Genomic DNA, 22338 nt, shown 5'->3' on the forward strand with positions numbered 1-22338 from the left:
AGAGAGAGGGAGATACAGAATCCGAAACAGCCTCCAGGTCTGAGCTGGCTGTCAGCACAGAGCCCAACGCGGGGCTCAAACCCACGAACTGTGAGATCATGACCTGAGCCAAAGTCACACACTTAACTGACTGAGCCACCCAGGTGCCCCACAAAGCTTTCTTTTGGTGCTCTGTGTTGGTTTTCATTGGAAAGGTCTTGTGAATTGCTCTTTCAGTTCATACAGGTTGATAAACCGTAATCCATTTCTTAATTTCACGAAATTTATTCACACCTTAGTATGTTTCTATGAGTTTAATGAATTGAACTGAAGAATGTTTATAAGTCTGTTTCCCTCTTGCCTAATCAAGAGTTTATTCACTTGATTTCATGTTTCTGGGTGGCAGACTCCAAATACTTGGTGCCCTATAGAGCTTCTCTAAGTGTGAAGAGTTGGGAATGAGAGAAAGGCCATGTGGACACGACACAGGTTATCCTTCTCCAATAGGGCTTCTGGGATGTTCACTAAGAAAAGGTATAAGCTGATGATGTAAACATGGCTGAATCCTGCAGGAAAGCAGGCTTTTAATTTGTGCAAGAGATATTTAAGGATGAAAGGAGCCCTGCCTTTCACTGTTAAACGTCTGTGGTTTTATTTCTTCTCAACTTTTAAATCCTATCTCACTCCTATCCTTAAAGTCCCATCCTTGAAGGCTATCAATTTTGTTCCATTTACTGTCCTTCCTCATTTAATTACTATGTAAAGAATGCTCCAAAACATGCATTTAAATTTTTATGTAGTACTTATTTTATTATACTAATAAATCTTCTTTTTGTTTGCCAAAGGCCCATAGTGGATGTGATGAGTTTATATGTAAATTAAGAAAACATTCTGTCTTTTTAATTATATATAGAGCTCTATATAGGAGCAAACAAATGCTAGGTGGAAGAAAAGATAGGCTGGGAGGGTTTTTTTCCCCCTTGAGTTATTTCTGTAGGTCAGCCTAGGGTTGTTGTCTCATGGGTTCAGGTCTGGTGGGGCTCCCGCCTCCTCAGCAGGAAAAGAGGGGATCAGACCCTTTCTACATGGCATTTATTATTTTTTATTTGAAAAGAAATTTTGAGAGAGAGAACATGGGGGGAGAGAGGCAGAGGGAGAGAGAGAGTCTTAAGCAGGCTCCACATTTAGCATAGGGCCCAGTGCAGGACACAATCCCATGGCCCTGGGATCATGACCTAAGCTGAAACCAGGAGTCAAATGCTCAACCAGCTAAGCCAGCCAGGTACCCCCTGTATGGGATTTAGATACTCTTTCCTCCCCAATTGTGATAAAAGTAAAAACACAGATCATTGAAGTACATTAAAGTTTTCCATAAAGAATTGTACCCTTTTCATTGGTATGATGGTTATCAAATCTAGCTCTTTATATTAGAATCAAGAGAGGAGCTTAAAACATTTCTGATGTCTGAGCCTCACTCCAGAAAATAATAAATAATTAAAAATTGTTAAAAATAGGGACTTAACATCAACATGTTTTAAGAGCTGCCAGGTGATGTGGTTATGCAGGTGAATACTAAACAAATTGCTTTCTGAGGATTATGTTTGATAACAGCAAGGAATAGTTTAGGAGCATTAGGGCCAAGTAGAAATCTTTCAATCCTTCTTTGTTGCACAAAAACTCAGGAACATACATGTAGTTCAAAGGTAGTTTCACTGGCAGATGAACAAACATACTTAGAGACACACACATACAGCTTCAGAAATGTCTGAGGTATATGACATGCCGTCTTACTCTAGAATGTTCACTGGCACAAGCCTATAGCATAAAAACACACTTTAATGATGGGTGCACAGACCCACACACAAATGCAGATACAGGTTTGCACAGATATAGGTATGTTAATATACACAACACAAAGACTAATGCGAAGCATAGACACATTCTAATACTTGTGTAGACCAAGTTCTAAGCATGAAGACTTGCCCACAATAAAAACAATCAAAGATATACCATAGAATCACCCATACAGAGACCAGGATGGACTAAACAGGAAGCCTTAAACAGACACAGAGAGACACATTAATAAATTGACCTTAGGGGCAGCTGGGTGGCTCAGTCAGTTAAGCGTCTAACATTGGCTCCAGTAATGATTTTGCCATTCAGAGTTTAAGCCCTGCATCAGGCTCTGTGCTGACAGCTCAGAGCCTGGAGCTTATTTCAGATTCTGTCTCTCTCTCTCTTCTCTCGCTCTCTGCCTCTCCCCAGCTAGTACTGTGTGTCTGTCTGTCTCTCTCTCTCAAAAATAAACATTAAAAAAATTTTTTTTAAATTGGCCTTAGACATTTTTACCTGTTTTCTAGGAACATCATTATGGATTATGTGCTGTCTTTCTATGGATATAATTCAGCCTAGCTCTGTACAAGCCCCCAGATCCTCACTTATATGGGTATTATACAAGGTAGGATGGCAACTGTATCCTCAAAGGAGGAAACCATTCAACATATCAATGAAAAAGGAAATTCTATTGAAAGTTTTCCCTTGAGTATGGAGTGCTGACAGACATGTGAATAGTAGGCCAAATGAGCCCTAAAAATAATAATATATAATATTTGAGTGGCATCATAAATTTGCCACATACTTAATATATAATATTTGAGTGGCATCACAAATTTGCCACATACTCTGATACCTTCAAACTAATTTTATTATATCTACATTTATAGATAGCTTTACAGGTTTGATCTCAATCTCCTTTGATCCTCTGAGTAATAAACTGGATGGGTAGACTTATTATCTTTATATTAAACTATGAGATTGGAATTGACATGATTTTTCTTTATAAATGAAAGAAAAAGAGGTTCAGAGAGATTATCCTTCTCAGGGATATTCCAGGACAAGCCCAATTGCTAGTTCAGGTCACTTTCAATTTGAAAATGAGTTGTATAGGTCTTGACAAGGTATAAAAGGAGAAATCTGGCTTACATACTAAAGGCCCAGCTCTGGAAATAGAACAACAGTATGTATGTCTCAAACAGACTTAGCATCACGTGCTTACCCCCTAGAAGGCAATGGGGCATTTTATCTGATATACATGCAACTGTTCTTTTTACCAAACAGATTAATGCAATTGTAGATTTAGAGCCCACTGCATCCTAAGGGCACATGGGGGGTTCAATCGGTTAAGTATCTGGACTCTTGATTTTGGCTCAATTCTTGATCTCATGGTTTGTGAGATTGATCCCCACCTTGGGTTCTGCTTTGACAGCATGGAGCCTGCCTGGGATTATCTTTCTCCCTCCCTCTGCCCCTCCCCCACCCAAATAAATAAACATTAAGAAAAAAAAAACAGCATTCTGGCCTGTTGGTTGGGTGTTGAAATAATCAGGACTTGAGAGGTTTCTGTCTATTTGTAGTTTGCTATAAACATGTCTGGATGGAAATGCAATGGATGGGAAGGCACTTGGTCACTTTGATATGTGAAATTACCTTTTAAACCTCTCCTCTATTTGGACTGTGGGGGCAGCTATGTGTTCAAAGGTGTGGTTATAAGATCTCCCACCAACCAGCATGCAGCTGTGGATTTACTGATCAGTTACCATATGCTTTTCTTTCTCTGAGTTTGTATCTGTACTAGATGTTAATGGGAATCTCCTTACTTGAATGGTTTCAATTTCTATTTAGTAGACAAGTAGTGATTAAAAATTACAAAATGGTTATACAAAGATAAGTCAAAGACAGACCAAAGGACAATGAGATGAATTCAGTGTAGAAAAATTGTTTGGCTTTCAACAAATTGCTTTAGAATGAATCATATTCCAACCTGTAAAGAGAACTATTATTAAAATAAATATAGATTCCTAACAATATTTATATTTGTATAATTTCAAATGGTTAGAAACTCTGGGCCCACATTTCCACATAGCAAAGACTACTAGGAACTGTTCCAGTCTCTCTGCTTTCTATTGTCTTAATTCAGTTTCATTCACCCCATTTGGGTGACCTTCCTGGTGCTATAGGTCTATAGGTTTATACTCTCTGATGAAGCAATAATTAAATCCCCACCCAATGGTTGATGCCTTAGGAGTCCAGAGAGGAGAAGGTCAGTGAGGGCTGGAGAGTCTCACCAAAGATGTGAGAATGCAGCTGTCTTATAAGAAATCAGAATTTAGACAAGGAAAAGGATACGTGCAGGGTACTTGAGAGCAGTGTTCCTGAGAAGCAGCAGGGGAAAAAAAGCAAATGCAAATTAAATTATAGATGGATAAAAGCTCTACAAATGAAAAGCAACCCTGAAAACTTTGAGGAGATAATGTAGGAGACTACCTTTATGATATCAGGACTTGAAAAGACATTTTCTAAAACTAGACAGAAAGATCACAAGCCATAAAGAATCATGCTTGGCCTTTTTTTAAATTAAATATTTTGATCCAAATAAAAATCACAGACTTAGATTAATTACTTACAATGAATAAAACTAGTTAATAATTATGTAAAGGATTTACAAAGAATTTCTACAAATCAGTGTGCAAAAACCAAGTCAACAAATGCAGCATAATTTAATGAAAATGCCATTCAAAAAACAGGAAACACAAATAGTAAAGATACAAAAGCATGCTCACTTCTCAAACTATCAGGGTTATAGAAATTTAAATAACAGTGAAATGTCACTCTGTAATAATTGCAAAATTTTAAGTAGATGGCGGTGGTGTGGAAAAATAACTCTTCTAGATTGCTGGTGGGAATGCAAATTGGTAAAATCCTTTTGATGGCATGTTGGCAATGTTTTGTAAAGTTGAGTGTTCATTATATACCTTTGAAGCAATTTTGTTTGTGTCAGTTTATCCTAGGAAAACTATTTCATATTTGTGCAAGACATGATTTGGAAGAATGCATGTAAAACCCCAGTGTTCCTCAGCAATAAGTAGCTTAATAATTGGTGGTATACACTCAAGGAAAAAACTATATTGTGGTGAAAATTAATAGGCTACAATTTCAATATAAGCAAATTTTAAAAGAAAAATAATTTCTCAATGATATATATATTATGTGGTACCATTTATGCCAAATATGAAAACACGCAAAATACAACAAACCAGTAAAAGACCGAATGAACATTCTAGGGAGGAGGGAATAAATATTTTTTACTGGAAATAGGCTGTGTGGCAGAAGGTAGGATTATTGTCATCTGGCTTAGACTCGGAGGTGCCTGGAGTAGGAAAGCTTGTGAAATACAGACGCTATTGCTGGACCTTTGAGAATCACTCTGCTTTCATTATCTGATCAAGCAGCCACTGTCCTCTTTTCAAAGCTGTTACCTGGGGGAAAAATAGTTGTTATAGACTGATGTGTAAGACACCATTCATGTATGGTTACAAAACATTATCTGAAGAAAGATGAAAGTCTGCAGTGCAGTCTGCTCTGAAAGAAAAAGGAAAGGAAGAGTTACAAACCATTTTTCATTCTTCTTTCACCTGAGGGGAAGGTTCAGAAACTCACTCATTGAGCTCATTCACTCAATCAAATAAATGCTACCTATTGCTTCAATATTTTTAAGTGGGCTTCTAAACTGCTCTCTCTGCCCTTTGTACCTGCCTGCAGTCTCTACCTCCATACCAGATGAATCTCCTAACAGCATAGCTCTGAAAATTGACGTCCAGTTCTGTCTTCTGAGTATGGTCCGGATTTTGCATCCTCCCACATCTGGCTCCAGGTGCTCTTGCGAAGCTTATCATCCATACACTTCACAGATGCTTGCTGAGAGCCTGTGTTGTTCAGCCTTCTTTGTGAGCACTGGGGAGAGGAAGAAGGACAAGGACACTTTCCTCAAAGTGCTGTCATTCCAGTGGGGGATACAGATGACAAACACTGACCCATGAGGAAGATGGTATGTGATGTAAATGCTACACATTCAGGAAAACAAGGTAGGGTAGTCAGAAAAGACCCCTAGGAGAAGATGGTATCTGGGCTGAAATCTGAGAGATGAGAAAGTATCGGCCATGCAAACATCAGTGACATAGGAGACTGATGTCTTTGTTTTCTTTCTTGTACTCTGGCCTAACTGGCTTTGCCCAAAACACATTCTGTTCTTCCTGATTGCTGGGCTTTGGCTTAGGATATTCTCTCTTTGTAGGACATATCTTCTCTGATGTCACCTGTGGGAACTCCGAGCCTGTTTAGATTCTACCTCTTCCAAATGCCCTCTATTGAACCTCTCCTAGTTTAAGTGTTAGTGCTGGGAAATTCTCTCAGGACTCTGATTACATGTGACAGAAGCTTAGTTGGAAATAAGAGTAATAAACACATGATAGTGAAATTTATCAATTTAGGGAAACAAACCATAGAGACAGCAGGGTAGTCCCGAGGATGTCTACGTGTTGGGACTTGTCCAAAGGAAAAGTGTGTGTCTGGATTGCACTTTCTGTTCCTAGTTCCTAGAAGCATCATTCCGAAAGTGCTTCTTGGCCTCAGCAGCAGCAGGACTCTCCTGTGGCTGCAACGAAATCTGTTTACAGTTTCCTCAGCACATAGGTCCTCCATGCCTTCCATACCATTCCTCTCACACTGACCCCCACATGTCCCTAGTCACCAGCTGCCTGATAGCCTGTTCTAAAAGTCTACGTCCTGGGTCCTTGTCTTCACTCTTTCTAGCTGAGTGACTTTACCTGGCAAGCGGCCTCTCTTCCGAGGTCTGGGTCCGGGTCCCATGATGCACCTCTCTCAAGGAAACGAATTTCAGCCCTCTTCTTTACATTTCTAGGGTGTCACATTATAGCTATTTAAAAATTGATTTTCTATTAGCTTTCTGTGTTTGCACATTTTCTACAAAAGGCTTTGTATTATTCAGGAAATAAATAAAAATAAAATACAGGCATTCATAGATACTAAGGAACTTTCACAAGGTTCAAATTACTGTGAGTTTTTCAAATGAGATTCAAGTTCAGGTCCTTACTTCCCAGCTCTATAACTTTCCTCTCAATGTCCTGCTTTTTTCCTATAGGAAAATCTAAAATCACATCTGCCTTTGTTAATAGCACTTACGTTATACATATTCTATGGCTTTAAATGTTCAAGCTTTGGGTCTTGTTCACCCAGAATAAGTTCACTTATTCAGTGGTACTTATGGAAGGCATAGTGAGTAATGTGTGCCTCAGGAGAAGTCTGTGTGTTCCACAGCTCTTGGCCTTGAGAGAGCACAGGACCCTGTCCTTTAGGTGTTATCTCTTTGGACCTCCTGGGTGCATTTGATTCCTATTATAATTGGCTAACTGGCCTGTTTTTTGTTTTTGTGCCAGATACTTCAGTAGCTGCCAGTCTCCTCCTGAGACGTTGCTTCCCCATTTGCTTTATTTTCTTGCTGGCTTGGCCTTGTTCAACCATCAGCCTTATGCATCCATTTTGAAGTAGACCTAGCCTTCCAGTTATGATTTATACCCAAGTCTTTTCAGATAGTTTTAAACACAGTTTTGTAAGGTTAAAGTTTAGGCGAAAGGCTAATCAGCATGGAACCTTAAAGTAAAAGGTCAGCAAGTTGTTATCATTTTAAAAAATCTGCTATTTAACTTCTGTTAACAATTTTATCATCAAGTGCTAATAGGTTTGGCAAAGGTGCAGTTTTCCATTAGTTTAATTGAATAAATATGGAGATTAAATTTTCTACTCTGTTTAGGCTACCTCAGGCTGTCATTTCAGACATCTTCTTCTTCTTTTTTTTTTTTTTTCCAATAAATTGAGATGCCCACGGGCTCAAAGGAACTAGTTAAGATAAGACAGTCAATGACTAAGCGCCATCAGGGCATTTTCAAATACTCTCTCTCCTGGGGGCAAATTTTTTAGCTCTGTCTTTGATTTGGTAAGTAGAAGCCTTATATAGAAGATGTCATTTGGCACCCAGTGTTACATTCCTTTCTGGTCATAAGAAGCAGGTGATCCAGGGGCTCCTGGGTAGCTGAGCCTGTTAAGCTGTGCTGACAGCTCAGAGCCTAAAGCCTGCTTCAGATTATGTGTCTCCCTCTCTCTCCCCTCCCTGACTCAAGCTCGCTCTCTCTCTCAAAAATGAGTACATTTTTAAAAAGAAAAGAAACTGGCATTCCAGAGACATCCCCAGTGTGGGCTGTGTGTGCCCTTCTTCTGTTGTGGCTCGCCCATGAGTGCTCTAAGCGTTCTGAGAGGTGAGGCCAGGCCTCAGCCCAGCTGTCTGCAGTGACTGGCTGTGACTGCTGTGGGTGCACTAGGGGACAGAGCTTGCCCTGGTGTGACTGACTGAGGGCTAGCTGTAACTAGTGCAAGTAAACAGGTAGGTGGGGCTGGCTCCTTAATTCTTCGGGCAGGAATATTTCTGGAGGGGCACCAACTAGTCTTGGCTGCGGCTACTTGCCAGGTGTGGTGGCAGAGTAGCTCTTCTGAGGTGCTAGTCCTGACTGATGCCACCCACCAGGTATGGTAAGGCAGGAGCCATTTGGTGGTGTGCCTTCAGGGGCCAATCCACAAAGGAATCCCTGTGTGGCGCAAGCAGTACTAGCAGCATAGGTGGGGGGTGTCAGAACTGGCTTGTACCAGTATCCTAGCTAGGTTGAAAGCGGGCAAGCAATATGACACGGGCTTATATCTCCATTCCCAGAGAAAACTCCTACAGATCCCTGTCCCTGCAGCAGGCTTCCTAAAATTAGTTAATAAATCTTACTGTATACCCCAGGTGCTGTTCAGACTGCTGCTTTGGGTCTCAGGCTGAGTGAGGAAGCACACTGGCCCTTCGAGAGCAGAGACTACATTTCCTTTAGCCTTCAGGTAGGTTCTCCCCAGAGGTTAAGTCCCACTGAGTTTTAAAATGAGCTAAGCCCTGCCAAGTTTCAAAGCCAGACATTGTGAAGAACCATATTCCTGGTGCAGTTCCCCAGGACCATATTTGACTGATTTGGGGCTTGATCCCCTCCCTTCTCAGGGAGCATGTGACATTCATGCCTGTGACATCCCTCCTGCTGTGGGCTACTGCTGCACTGGGGGGTTTGTTCCCTATCATGTCTATTCCCCTCCTGCCCTGTGGAAGATCTGGTCCTTCTGTCTCAGGCTGTTTTCAGAGTGAGTTGCATTACGTGTTGATGTTGCCTCCCTGTCTGTGGGAGGTGAGCTCAGGTTCCTCACATTCAGCCATCTTCTTCTCTCTCCCCAGAAATTACTCTTAAAGTACAGGCCAATAGGCCAGGCCCTCTGTGTCAAGCCTTGCAGTCTGTTAGGTACATTCATTCATTCACTTTATTGATTTATGAGATAGAGTAGAGGAGAGGGACAGGGGGAGACAAGGAAAGAGAAAGAATGAGAGAATGAGAATGAATCCCAAGCAGGTTCCACACACAGCAGAGCCTGATGCAGGGCTCTGTCCCATGACGTTGGGATCATGAACTGAGCCAAAATCAAGAATTGGATGCTCAGCTGTCTGAGCCATCCAGGTGCCCCTATTACATACTTGTAAATAAAATTTTGTTGCCCCCCAAAAATGTTTTATCTTGGGAATTTTAAAATCGTAATCTTGGTGTGTTAAATGTGTTTAAAAACTTTCTTAACTGTGTTAAAAAACACATTTTCCCTCCAAAACTCAAACTTAATTTAGGGGCAAAACTTTTTTTTTCAGTTAGTATGAAAAGGGAGATTGTCTTATAAATCAGATTATAAAAAAGAATCTGATTATAATAGTATATACCATATTATCTCTGCAAGTGTCTCTAGGAAATAGAAATCAGACTTCTCTAATTTCCTGCTGCGTTTCAGTCTTTAAAGACAATATGTCAGGCCAAAGTCTGATATTTATTTTTCTGACCAATTGGGTTAAATGTCCAAAAAAAAGGAAATAAAATGTTCTGGATTTATAATTGTTTATCTCTGTTGGGCATTTACTGTGTCCTAGGCACACTTGAGGACATCTAAGTCCTGTAGGTAGAATGAAAGGTGGGCATAGCATTGTCCTTTTAAAATTTGAGATCCTGGAGTTAGAATACTTGGGTTGGAATTCTGGTTCTGCCACTTAATATGACTAACCTATTTGATCCCCCCCCCCCAATAAACCAATGGATAGGGAACATTATCCCTGTTTTCTAAATAAGGAAACTGAGGCTTAGAAAGTATGCGTAATTTATCAAATTTGCACAGTCTGCAATGGTTAGTGGTGGAATTGAACCTGTGTCTGTCTGAGTGTAAAACCTAGCCTCTCAGCCATGGTACTATACGAACAATGAGTGATGATACGTCTTTTGTCTCTAACATATGCACATTACTCCTTGATAAAATTATAATTCTGCCTATGGGTCCCTGGGCGGCTTGGTCAGTTAAGTGACCCACTCTTGATTTCAGCTCAGGTTACGATCTCATGGTTGGTGAGATGGAGTCCCATGTTAGTCTCTTTGCTGGTAACGTGCAGCCTGCTTGGGATTCTCTATCTCCTCTCTCTGTCCCTCCCCTGCTCATGTTCTCTCTCTGTCTCAATAAATATTTTTTAATTAAAAAAGTGTAAGTTTCCCTAAAACTCTCTCCAGTAACCAAAATTGAGAATTACAAAGATTCCTCCAAGGGAGTTTAATAAATCATTGACTATTGAGTTTAAATAATGTCCATTTCCAAAAGATTAAAAAAATATCAAAAATTCTTTCAGTTATTATAAACTTGTTGATTTGGATTCCTCTACACATCAGCTAACATTCTAGTGCAATTTTCTAATTATTTAAACTTAAATAAAACTTCTAGTGTTGCTTTGGCTGCTGTCTTATTATCTCTGGAATCCCCCTGCATTTCCACTTTCATAATTCTACGGTATCCTTCAAATGCTCTTTTTTTTTTTTTTTTTCCTGTACCAAGTTGGATGTGCACTGATACAGATCTTCCTTATAGAATTACTTTTGTTTCTTAAACAAGCCAGTTTTCTTAATATGTTTATTAAGTTAACATTAATCTTATCAATAAGAACTTGGTTATGCTTCCAACTTTTACACCAACATAAAAGTTTCATTTTCAAATTGAGTGTTGCACTTTGTCCTTTGGAATTAGATACTAGTTAATATATTTTTTTCTTGCTCATTGATTTGAAATTGACCTTGTCTCATGTCAGAGCCTGTGAAGTCATGTGTATTTCACTAATGATTCTGGAACAAAACAGTAGTGTTGCAAATTATGATAGTTCAGTATTTGGCAAAGATGTAACATGGTAGGGGATGTTACTAACTTGACAATAGTTTGAGATGTCTATAGCTGCCTTCACATAAAAGTGTTTTGTTTTAATAGATTTATGAATTGAGATAAATAAATCCTTTTAAAGGTTCTTTCCAACCTAGAGATTCAATACAATCACAATTTTAAGATCATTAAAATGGATATATCTTTTTAGAATGTTGGATAAAATTTTATGATTTAGAACTATTTAAGGGAAAAAAGTTTGTTGAAAAGTTTGTTTCATCTTTTATCACTTAACAAGGGTGGGATTTTGGTTCCATTTTATAGATAAGGTGATGAGGCTTAGAGTGGTTAAGTCAGCAACCAATGTGGATTAAAGGAAGAACTGTAAGCCCATATGTGCAAAGACTTACCCTAAGAAAGAGGTGATGAAAGTTGGAAAGATGGGAAGAATGGACTGAGCAGAGGATTGTGAGATAACAGGGCTGATTAGGTATTTTGGGCTCTAATCATTACATATTGCAAATATCAATCTTGGCACTGCACGATATGTGTGTATATATATATATATACACACATACATATGTATACATATACACACATATATACACACTATATGTATGTATATATGTATATCCTGATATATATCAGAAGGTGCAAGAGTTGGAGCCTGGTTAGAAGGCTCTTGGAGTTGCCAAAGCTACATGATGGTGGTAAGAATTTGGAAGCTTGTAAAGTGGGAAGAAGATGGTTTTAAGAGACATTTTATAAATAAAATGATACAACTAACTTATGGCTATATGGACATGATGGGGAATGCTGATGAAGAATGTATTGGGCATGATTCCTGGGTAACAGGCTTGCAATATTGGGGTGGGGGGCAATGTCAATATTTGTTGAGATGGGAAACACTAGGAAGGACCCAAATATTTAGAAAAAGATTTTCAGGAGTTCCTTGGGTGGCTCAGTCGGTTGAGGGCCCCACTTTGGCTCAGGTCATGATCTTGTGGTTCGTGGATTCAAGCCCCGTGTTGGGCTCCGTGCTGACCGCTCTGAGACCAGAGCCTATTTGGATTCTGTGTTCTGTGTCTCCCTCTCTATCTGCCCCTCTCCTGTGTGTGCGTTCTCTCTCTCTCTCTCTCTCTCTCTCTGTTGCTCATGCTCTCGCTTGAAAATAAAAAAAAAAAAAGATTGTCCATTTGTTTTAGGTCATATATTATGATTGCCTTTGAGGTGTCTGGAATAAGTACTTAGATATACAGACATGGAATTCAGAGAAGTTATTTGGATGGAGGTTTGAGAGAGAGAGGAAAAGTCAAGTATTATTTATTCCACTGATTCTCTAAACTTTGCTCAATTTCCATCAAAAGCCCTTTTGTTTATCCTTCACCCAATGTATTTTAGACCATGTGTATTGGAATAACTTGAATAATAGTGCACTAAGAAACATGCAAGATTGAATCTCACACTGCTGAAGTTTAAATACCATCTCCCTCATCTCCTAGTATAACTTTTAGAATTTAATCTTCCCATGTCTAGGTTTCCTCATCGGTAAAAAAATTGTAGATAATAGCTAAATTTTGATGTTTCTGTACAGGGCAAATTAGTAATGCATGCAGTACTCCCAGAAAAGTGCTTAGCACACCTGAAATGCCTAATAAAGGTTAGGTAAAATTATTAGTTGGGGATTGGTTACAATGGAAATAGGATATATATGCTAAGTTTGGGCATCATTGAGTTCCATGGTAGCTATCCATTTATCAACTAGACTGAATGTGACCTTGTTTGGAGATGAATCCTGGATTTGAATTAAGTGGCTCTGGTTAGAGTGCATCTCTAACCAGAGGTATGATCTGAGGGAATTTTTTTTTAGTACCAATTTCTGGTTACTACCAGACCGCTGAAAGTGTGACCTATGAATCAAAAGCCACAGGAATATGTATTTGAAAGTAAACTTTGTACATACTTAAAGATAGGCTGACTCAGAGCCTAATTTATAACCAAATGACTTTATTTAGATGAACTCTTGAATTTTCTTTTGCATTGTAGGTGTCTAGATGGTTAAAAGAATGTGTGAGTCCCCCGTTTTAGAGTTAGTTTTGCTGGCAATAGGCTTTCCAAGACCCTTTGCTTTTAAATATGGCCAAAGGACTAGATCTTGGAATTGGAGTAAATGGAAGAAATACAATTAGTGTGGCAGAGCTGGATTCATATCCAATATTATATTTCCTGCCCTGCTGACTAGATGCAGAGGATAATGATAGTGGAGGCAAAAGATGGAAGGAATTTGAGTCTTTGAACAACCATGTTCAGGAAGAATGCTTACCAGTCTGAAATACCACATTAGGTTGTATAAGGTTAAAAAAATTAAGTTTCTATTTCATTAAATCATAAAAATAATGAGGCATCTTTCTTACAAAAATTTTCTGTTCCCCTCAACTATCAACATGAGGCTTTTCCTCACCTCTAAGTCTGCAATGGTTAAAATTTACATGTCAACTTGGCCAGACTGTTGCGCCAGTTGTTTGGTCAGTCTTGATACTGCTGTGAAGCTTTGTATGGATGTACGTATGTATAGATTAACATCTACAATCAGTTGGCTTTAAGATAGATTACCTTTGGTAATATAGATGGACTTTATCCAATCAGCTGGAGGCCTTAAGAGCAAAACAGATATTCTGGAATTTGGCCTCAGGACTGTAACATAGAAATCCTGCCAGAATGTCCAGTCTGCTGGCCTGACCTGTAAATTTCAGAATTGTTGGCTCTCACAATGTATGTATATGTATATAAATGTATATCTATGGATGGATAGATCAGATGGAGGGACGGATAGCCTATTGGGTCTGTATTATCCAAGGTTCTCCAGAGAGAGTCTGTAGCTTCAGAAGAGGCAGGATGAAATGTGTCTCTGTCATAAACATGAAACTGTAGTTCATATACTATATGTTGAGGATTGTGCTAGACCCTGAGGATAAAAAAGAATAAAACTGTCAATGTTTTGCTGCTTAGAGTATAACTCAATTATAAATAAATGTTAACATTTCAGTCATTATTGGTTTTACATTTCTTGTGGCTCAAATATTAGTCATTTTTCAATGTGCATTCTATAGACCCACTTGAATATTCCACAGTGCTTCATTTTTTAATTTATTTTTTTAATGTTTTATTTGTTTCTGAGAGAGAGACCGAGAGAGAGCGAGAGCAGGGGAGGGTCAGAGAGAGAGGAAGACAAGAATCCAAAGCAAGGTCCAGGCTCTGAGCTGTCAGCACAGAGCCTGACGCTGGGCTCCAACCCACGAACCATGAGATCATGAACCTGAGCCAAAGTCAGACGATTAACTGACTGAGCCACCCAGGCTCCCCTCCACAGTGCTTCTTAATATTGGTAACTTTATGTTTGGTATCACTCCTCTTCCTTTTTAGTTTAGAAGGGTTTTAGCGGTTGCTTTTTCTTTAACTTTCATTTATTTATTTATTTTTAATTTTTTTTTTAATTTTTGAGAGAGAGCAAGCAAGCAAGCATGAGTGGGAAAGGGGCAGAGAGAGAGGAGTACAAAGGATCCAAAGCTGGCTCCACATTGACAGCCCCAATGTGGAGCTCAAACTCCCGAACTGTGAGACCATGACCTGAGCTGAAGTTGAACACTCAACCAAAGGCACACTATTTTTTAAACAATTTTTTGTTTTATTTATTTCTGAGAGAGAGGAGAGAGACAGAGACAGAGACAGACAGACAGACAGCATGAACAGGGGAGGGTCAGAGAGAGAGGGAGATACAGAATCCAAAACAGGCTCCAGGCTCTGAGCTAAGTGTCAGAACAGAGTCCGACATGGGGCTCGAACTCACAAACCATGAAATCATGACCTGAGCTGTAGTCAGACGCTCAACTGACTGAGCCACCCAGGTGCTCCAAAAGGCACCCTATTTATATATTTTTTAAATCTGAGTATAGCTGACACAGTGTTACATTAGTTTCAGGTATTCAATTTAGTGAATTGACCAGTTTATACATTATGCTATGTTTACCATAAGTATAGCTACTATTTGTCCCATTATATTGCTATTATGAGGTCATTGACTGTATTCTGTAGACTCTTTTTATTCCCATGACTTACTCATTCCATAACTGGAGGCCTGTATCTCCCTCTCCACTTCACCCATTTTTCCTAACCCTTCAACCCTTCCATTCTGGCACCCATCAGTTTGTTCCCTGTGTTTATAGTAGTGATTCTGCTTTTTGTTTACTACTGTTTAAAGATTGCTCTTCTGAGTGGAATCATGGTATTTGTCTTTCTCAGTCTGACTTTTTTCACTTAGCATTATACTATCTAGGTCCATCCATGTTGTCTCAAATGGTATGATCTGATCCTTTTCTATGGCTGTATAATATTCCATAGTATGTATATATGTGTGTGTGTATGTATGTATATATATATATATCACATTTCCTTATGCATTTGTCTATTGATGGTCACCTTTGTTGCTTACATGTATTGGCTATTATGAATAATGCTACAATAAACAGAGGGGTGCATACAACTTAAGTTAATGTGTTCAATTTCTCTTGGCAAATAGCCAATAGTGAAGTTATTGAAACATATGATATTTGTATTTTTAATTTTTTGAGGAACCTCCACATTGTTTTCCACAGTGGCTGCACCAATTTATGTTCCTAACAGTGCATGCGAGTTCCTTTCCTCCCACATTTTCACAAACAGTTGTTTCTTCTTTTTTAAACGTTTTATTTTATTTATTTATTTTTTGTGGTTATACAGATTTGGCTTTTTTAAATTTTTAAAACATTTTTTAATAGTTTATTGTCAAATTGGTTTCCATATAACACCCAGTGCTCATGCCCACCACTCCCTTCCCCTCCCCCCCACACCCATCAGTCCTCAGTTTGTTACTAAATGTTTCAGTTTTGAAAGAGAGAGAGAGCGTGTGCGTGTGCGTGAGCAGGGGAGGAGCAGAGCGAGAAGAACACACAGAATCTGAAGCCAGGCTCTGAGCTGTCAGCATGTCAAACCCATGAACTGTGAGATCATGACCTGAGTTGAAGTCGAATGCTCAACCGACTGGATGATTGAGCCATCCAGGTGCCCCTCCTGTCTGTCTTTCTTTTTTTTTTTAAGTTTGTTTGTTCGTTTGTTTTTGAGAGAGACAGTGACAGTGTGAGTGGGGGAAAAGCACAGAGAGAGAAAGAGAGCAAGAGAATCCCTAGCAGGCTCTGTGCTGCCAGCTGTAGAGTCCAACACAGTACTGGAACTCACAAATCATGAGATCATGACCTGAACCAAAAACAAGAACACATAGCTTAACCAACTGAGCCACTTAGGGACCCAGTTTCTTGTCTTTCTGATTTTAGCCATTCTAATAGATGTGAGGTCATATTTCACTGTGGTTTTAATTTTCATTTCCCTGATAATTAGTTGATGTAGAACCTTTTTTTTAGTTTTTATTAAGTTTTAATTTTAATTACTGTATAACATATAGTGAGTAATGATCTTTTCATGTGCCTGTTGGTCATATATATGTTTTCCTTGGAAAAATGTCTGTTCAGGTTTTCTGTCCATTCTTCCTAAAATGTATTATTTGTTTTTTTGGATTGAGTTGTAGAAGTTCTTTATATATTTTATATACTAATGCCTTATCAAATATATCATTTGGAAATAACTTCCATTCAGTAGGTTGTCTTTTTGTTTTCTTAATGCTTTCTTTTGCTGTACATGTTTAGTTTTGCTTTTGTTTCTCTTGCTTTAGGAGACCTGTCTAGAAAAATGTTGCTATGGCTGATGTCAGAGAAATTGGGACCTTTGTGTATATTCTTTCCTCCTTTATCATAGTTTAATTGGCCATATAATTTTGGGTTTATTTGGGGAATCTCTATTCTGTCCCATTGATCTATGTGTTTATTTTTGTACCAGTTCCATACTGTTTTGATTACTAGAACTTTGTAGTATATCTTGAAATCTGGAATTGTGGTACTTCCAGTTTGGCTCTTGTATCTCAAGATTGTTTTGGCTATTCTAGGTCTTCTGTGGTTGAATTTTAAAGTTATTCTAGTTTTGTGAAAAATAATGTTGGTATTTTGATAGGGATTACACTGAACCTGTAGATTGCTCTGGGGAATACAGAAACTATGGCAATATTACTTATTCCAGTCTATGTGCATGGAGTATCTTTCTTTTTGTGTCATCTTCAGTTCCTTTCAACAGTGTTATATAGTTTTCAGGGTCCAGGTTTTTCACCTCTTTGGTTAAGTTTTGTCCAAGAATTTTTAAAATTTTTTGTGTAATTGTAAATTGTGTATGTTTTTAAATGTACCCTTCTGGGACTTTGCTGTTAGCATAGTTAGTTTTTCTTGGAAAAGGAGATGGATTTCTGTTTTGTAGCTCCATATACAGCCAATTACTGGGTTTTATAAAATGCAATAATGTACTTTTAAATCATTTAAAATTAAAAAAGACCATATAAATATAAATGATTTTAAATGCATTAAATTTACATAGCAATGAAAGTTGAAATTTATGAAATGCTAGTTTTCTCTTCATGCTAATGGATTATCGTTATCATGTTTTATGGATGAGGTCCTTGAACAAAAGGGGCTACATTTTTTTCATCTGACTGAGAACATGTGATTCCTATCTTCCTGCAAACCACACAGGACTAAATTACAGGCTAGCTTCAGGAAGACCTGATGGGTTGCAGAGAGCCTGGGGCATAGGGATTAGAATTATTGAAGTTAATTTACTTGACTTGAGAAACTTCTAATCAACTTATCTCCTTTTGAAAGAAAGATTATAAATAGAAGTTTTAATTCTTGAGACTATATGCCTTGTGCCATCCTGTGATCAGCTCCATCTCAGCTGTTCTTAGAAAAAGATCATAATCTCTTGGCCCAGAAGTTTATTACCCAAGTTCGTGGGCATACACATGCATATGCACACGTGTGCACACATGCATATACACACACACACACATACACCTTTTGGCAAGGCTTTTTCACTCATGTATCATGGGCAACCTCAGTCTTATTTTAGGTTCATTTTTTTTTTAATTTTTTTAAATGTTTTATTTATTTTAGAGAGAGAAAGAGAGACAGCGTGAGCAGGGGAGGGTCAGAGAGAGAGGGAGACGCAGAATCGGAAACAGGCTCCAGGATCTGAGCTAGCTGTCAGCACAGAGCCCGACACAGGGCTCGATCCCACAAACCATGAGGTCATGACCTGAGCCAAAGTCGCACACTTAACCGACTGAGGCACCCAGGCGCCCCTTAGGTTCACTTCTGAATTGCTTTCATTTGGCATTGGACAACAGGCACTATGATTTTTCTTTCATAATCATGTTATTTAGCACAGCCAGCTTATTGGGCTATTTTGATCTCTCAGGGAATAATTAATATCAATAATGTGCCCCCCTCAAACTGAGATTTAACCTCAAACCTCTAATTCACAATAATTTTCCATCCTCCTTTCTGCTTTTCTTGGCTTTCCTACCCCATTTGTGTGAGTTTGACCAGTAACTTGACTTTTATGAGCATTAGTTTCCTCAACTACTAACAAGGGGCTGTAATGCCAATGTAAATCCTGTAGTCATCAAACGAAATGACAGTCTTTCTGTATCTGCTGTTTTTCCTGTCGCTATTACTTAATTCCAACTACAGACATTTGTAGTCTTGTAAAGTGGTATTTCCAGTGGGAGAATTCAAATTCACACAATAGACTAAGAGAAAATTTAGGGAGGTTGGATTATGGAAGAGGGGATTAATGGGAAAAAAGCTGTCAATAAACAAGTCCTATGCAGGATAGCCACCACAGTATTAATCACTTTAGTAGTACTGAAAATATGGCTCAAGACCATAAGTTGTACCTCGGGTGATTCTTAACCTTTCAGATTCCTTGTTCTAACTTATGGCACCCTGAATCAAAACCTGGGGGGAAGGGGAGCTAGATTTGGAAACCAACTTTTTTCTCCCCACAGGCTCTGAGAGTGATCCTGAAGGACATAGAGATTTGAGAACCACTGGCCAATGATATATCTATCACTTTGGTACTTTTGAAGACCATACAAATACATGATAATTCAGCTGGTACCTGTCATGAATTTTTACTTTAGAAATAGTGATTGGATAATATTAATCCCTGCCCCTCCCCTCACTTCTCCCACACCCACAAGTGCACTTGGATAGGATGAACAGGGTTAGCTCTGGATTCTGCCCAAAAGACCTGGGATAGTGGAAAACACAATCTTGTTGTAAAAGTAACTACTCCTTAAATTACTTTGAATCTTTTTGGCAAATAGGCTATTGCTTATAAACAAAGTAGTTAAAACCTCAAAATCAATTATATTTTAGAAGGCACAGGCTTCTGATTCTCTGATCCATGGGCATCCTGCTTGAGTCTCTTGGAACAGTGCTACATTATTGTTTTTTTTTTTTTAATGTTTTATTTATTTCTAGGAGAGAGAGAGAGACAGCGTGAGCAGGGGAGGGTCAGAGAGAGAGGGAGTCACAGACTGAAACAGGCTCCAGGCTCTGAGCTGGCAGTCAGCACAGAGCCCGACGCGGGGCTCGAACCCACGAACCGCAAGATCATGACCTAAGCGAAAGTCGGACGCTTAACCGACTAAGCCACCCAGGCGCCCCTGTTTTTTATTTTTGAATGGATAGGAATCATGCAACAAATGTGTCCATAAATTGAATCCAAACTCCTCAGAGTCAGGAGTAAAATATTTTGTAAAACCAAAATGAGAGTCGCTTATTTTTTGGTGTTCATACTGTTGTACTGAAGATGAGAGGAAAAGTATCAATTTCCTCACTGACTCTATAGGTGATTTTGTAGCTGTGGGTTTATACACACAGTATCACATACACAAACACACTCTTCCTATGCAGAAGCTTACATACTATCGTGGGAAAGAAAAACTTGTGGCAGCACTATCATGCTTGTTTGTAAAATAATAGGCGAAGCTCTGGTGGTATTCCTCACTATATCTTTCTGCTTTTCTTTCCTTAAGTTTTCTCTTATTTTTTCTTTTATTTCTTTTTGTGTTTTTTTCTTGATGAAGATGGAAGAGATTGGTTGGTTTGTTTTCGGTGACATTTGGACAGATATTTAAAGCAATGGAGGTACTATATCTGAAAAATAGAATGGATGCATAGTTTGCTTGACTCTTTGCCCCTCTGTTTTTTTTTTTTTTTACATCTCTGATTCTAAAATCTGTGGGTTTTTTTTTTTTTCAGAATTTCCTGTGTGTCAGGCCCCAGAGTAAAGACATACATGTCCTTTGATCTCAAAACAGCCCAGTGAGGTACATATATGTGAATATGGAGAGATTGAATGAATTGCTCAATTCTCCCAGCTAGAACAGCAAAAACAAATTCATTCATTCATTCATTTATTCATCTTCCAGACATTTATAGAGCACTTAATTTATAGCATTATTTTAGGTACTGGAGATATACTAGTGAACAAAACAGAAACAGTCTTCATATTCTTGGAGTCTACACCCTAGTGGGGAAGAACAATGTTTTTTCAATAAAACAAGATATATATGACAAAGAGTTGTAGAGAGAGTAACAAGATAAAGAAATGAAGAGTGTAGAGTGGACCTATTACTATAGATGTTGTGGCCAAGGAGAGCCTCTTTGTGCACCTGACGTTGTTGCACATGAATTAAGTAAGGGGGTAAACCATGGGGAGATGTGGAGGGTGAAATTTATCAATATGGCATATAGTATCCTCTCTGAATTCCCACACTCTTCCTCTCTCCCTTGAAGCTTCAACCCAGCTTGAACATCCCTTGTTCTTCAATGAGCTCTGTGCTTCTTATTTTAGGGTTTTTATTCATGTTCTTCCCACTTTGTTCTGCTTGGCTATCACCCATCCAAATTCTTTGGGTTAGATCTAGTTGTGATAGTTTCCTAGTGCTGGACAAGTCTTCAAACATTTACCACAATCAGACTAGAAAAGATGAAAGTAGATCCTGAGCCTCTTCCTGGCAGGCTAGAAGTATGTTGGGGGCATGATAGGAATTGCTCAGGATATATTACTGATATTTGTAGGCTTTATGTTCTAGTCCGTACTTGCGTATACATTTATCCTGATCTTTAGTGGAAGAAATGTAGTACTTGTTTTTGATAGTCTCTAAATCTACAACCAAAGCATTGCCCCATTATGTCAGACTATGGTTCACTTACTTCTGTGTTTGTGTGTTGTGTTTGTGTGTTTGGTCAGAAGTTAATGAGAAAATGCCTACCTTTAAAAATATCAGGGCTCTCCCCAGTTATTTGCAATTTCTCATGATCTATATAGATAAATCAATTGCTTTCACATTTATTATTTAAAACTTTATTGAATCAGGTAATGGTTTTGGTTCTATCACTTCTCAGTTGATATTTCTTTGGCTGAAGTGGTATTTTCACTCCTTTTTGCACTAAATCCCTCTTGGTCTTGTGATTGGTATCTTAGGAACACCTTATTCAATCTGGAAAGCAGGAAAGAGCACTAGAATGTAATTCAGGTGACAAGTTCTCTGTTTCCCTATTCCCAACTTGCTAGATAACTGTGGGAGAAATCCATGTGTTTCTGAACCCCAAGTTCTTTATCTGAATAGTAGGATAATAAATCTGACCTATATAACTGAAAGAGTTATTATGGAACCTCACTAGACTAACAATTGTGAATTATGAGTTCATTATCTTGTAGACTTCAGTGCTGTTCCTTCTTTAATTATTCTCTATAGCACTATTATTAATATTATTAATTATTGGTAACATTAGTAATATCATCACTAAAGTAACACGTCCATAATAAAAATAAACCCGATAATACCAAAAGCTCTATGATGAAAAGTTCCCACTCCACTTAACCCTAGCTATAATCTCATTCCCTGGATATAACCAATTTTAATCATTTATTTTTGTATGTTTATATCACAATGCTTCAATAATATTTCTATATCCCTGTCTTGATTTTTTACTCTATTCATTTAGTTTATAGTCTGTACTTACATTCCTTTTTCAAAACATCCCTTTTCTCTATCAAACCAAAGAAACTGAACCTGAAGAAAACAGACACTTTCTTTGATTTCTGAAACCCAGGTATCCTGTCCAGGAACAGTATTGCTATGAGGGCAAAGGGAAGTCTACTGCTTTTTGATTTTGGGGTCCCTGAAAGAATGTTTTCATTGCGTTGTTGATC

This window comes from Crocuta crocuta, unplaced genomic scaffold (genome assembly GCF_008692635.1).
Source record: "Crocuta crocuta isolate KB4526 unplaced genomic scaffold, BGI_CrCroc_1.0 scaffold328, whole genome shotgun sequence".
In the NCBI taxonomy this organism is placed as follows: domain Eukaryota; kingdom Metazoa; phylum Chordata; class Mammalia; order Carnivora; family Hyaenidae; genus Crocuta; species Crocuta crocuta.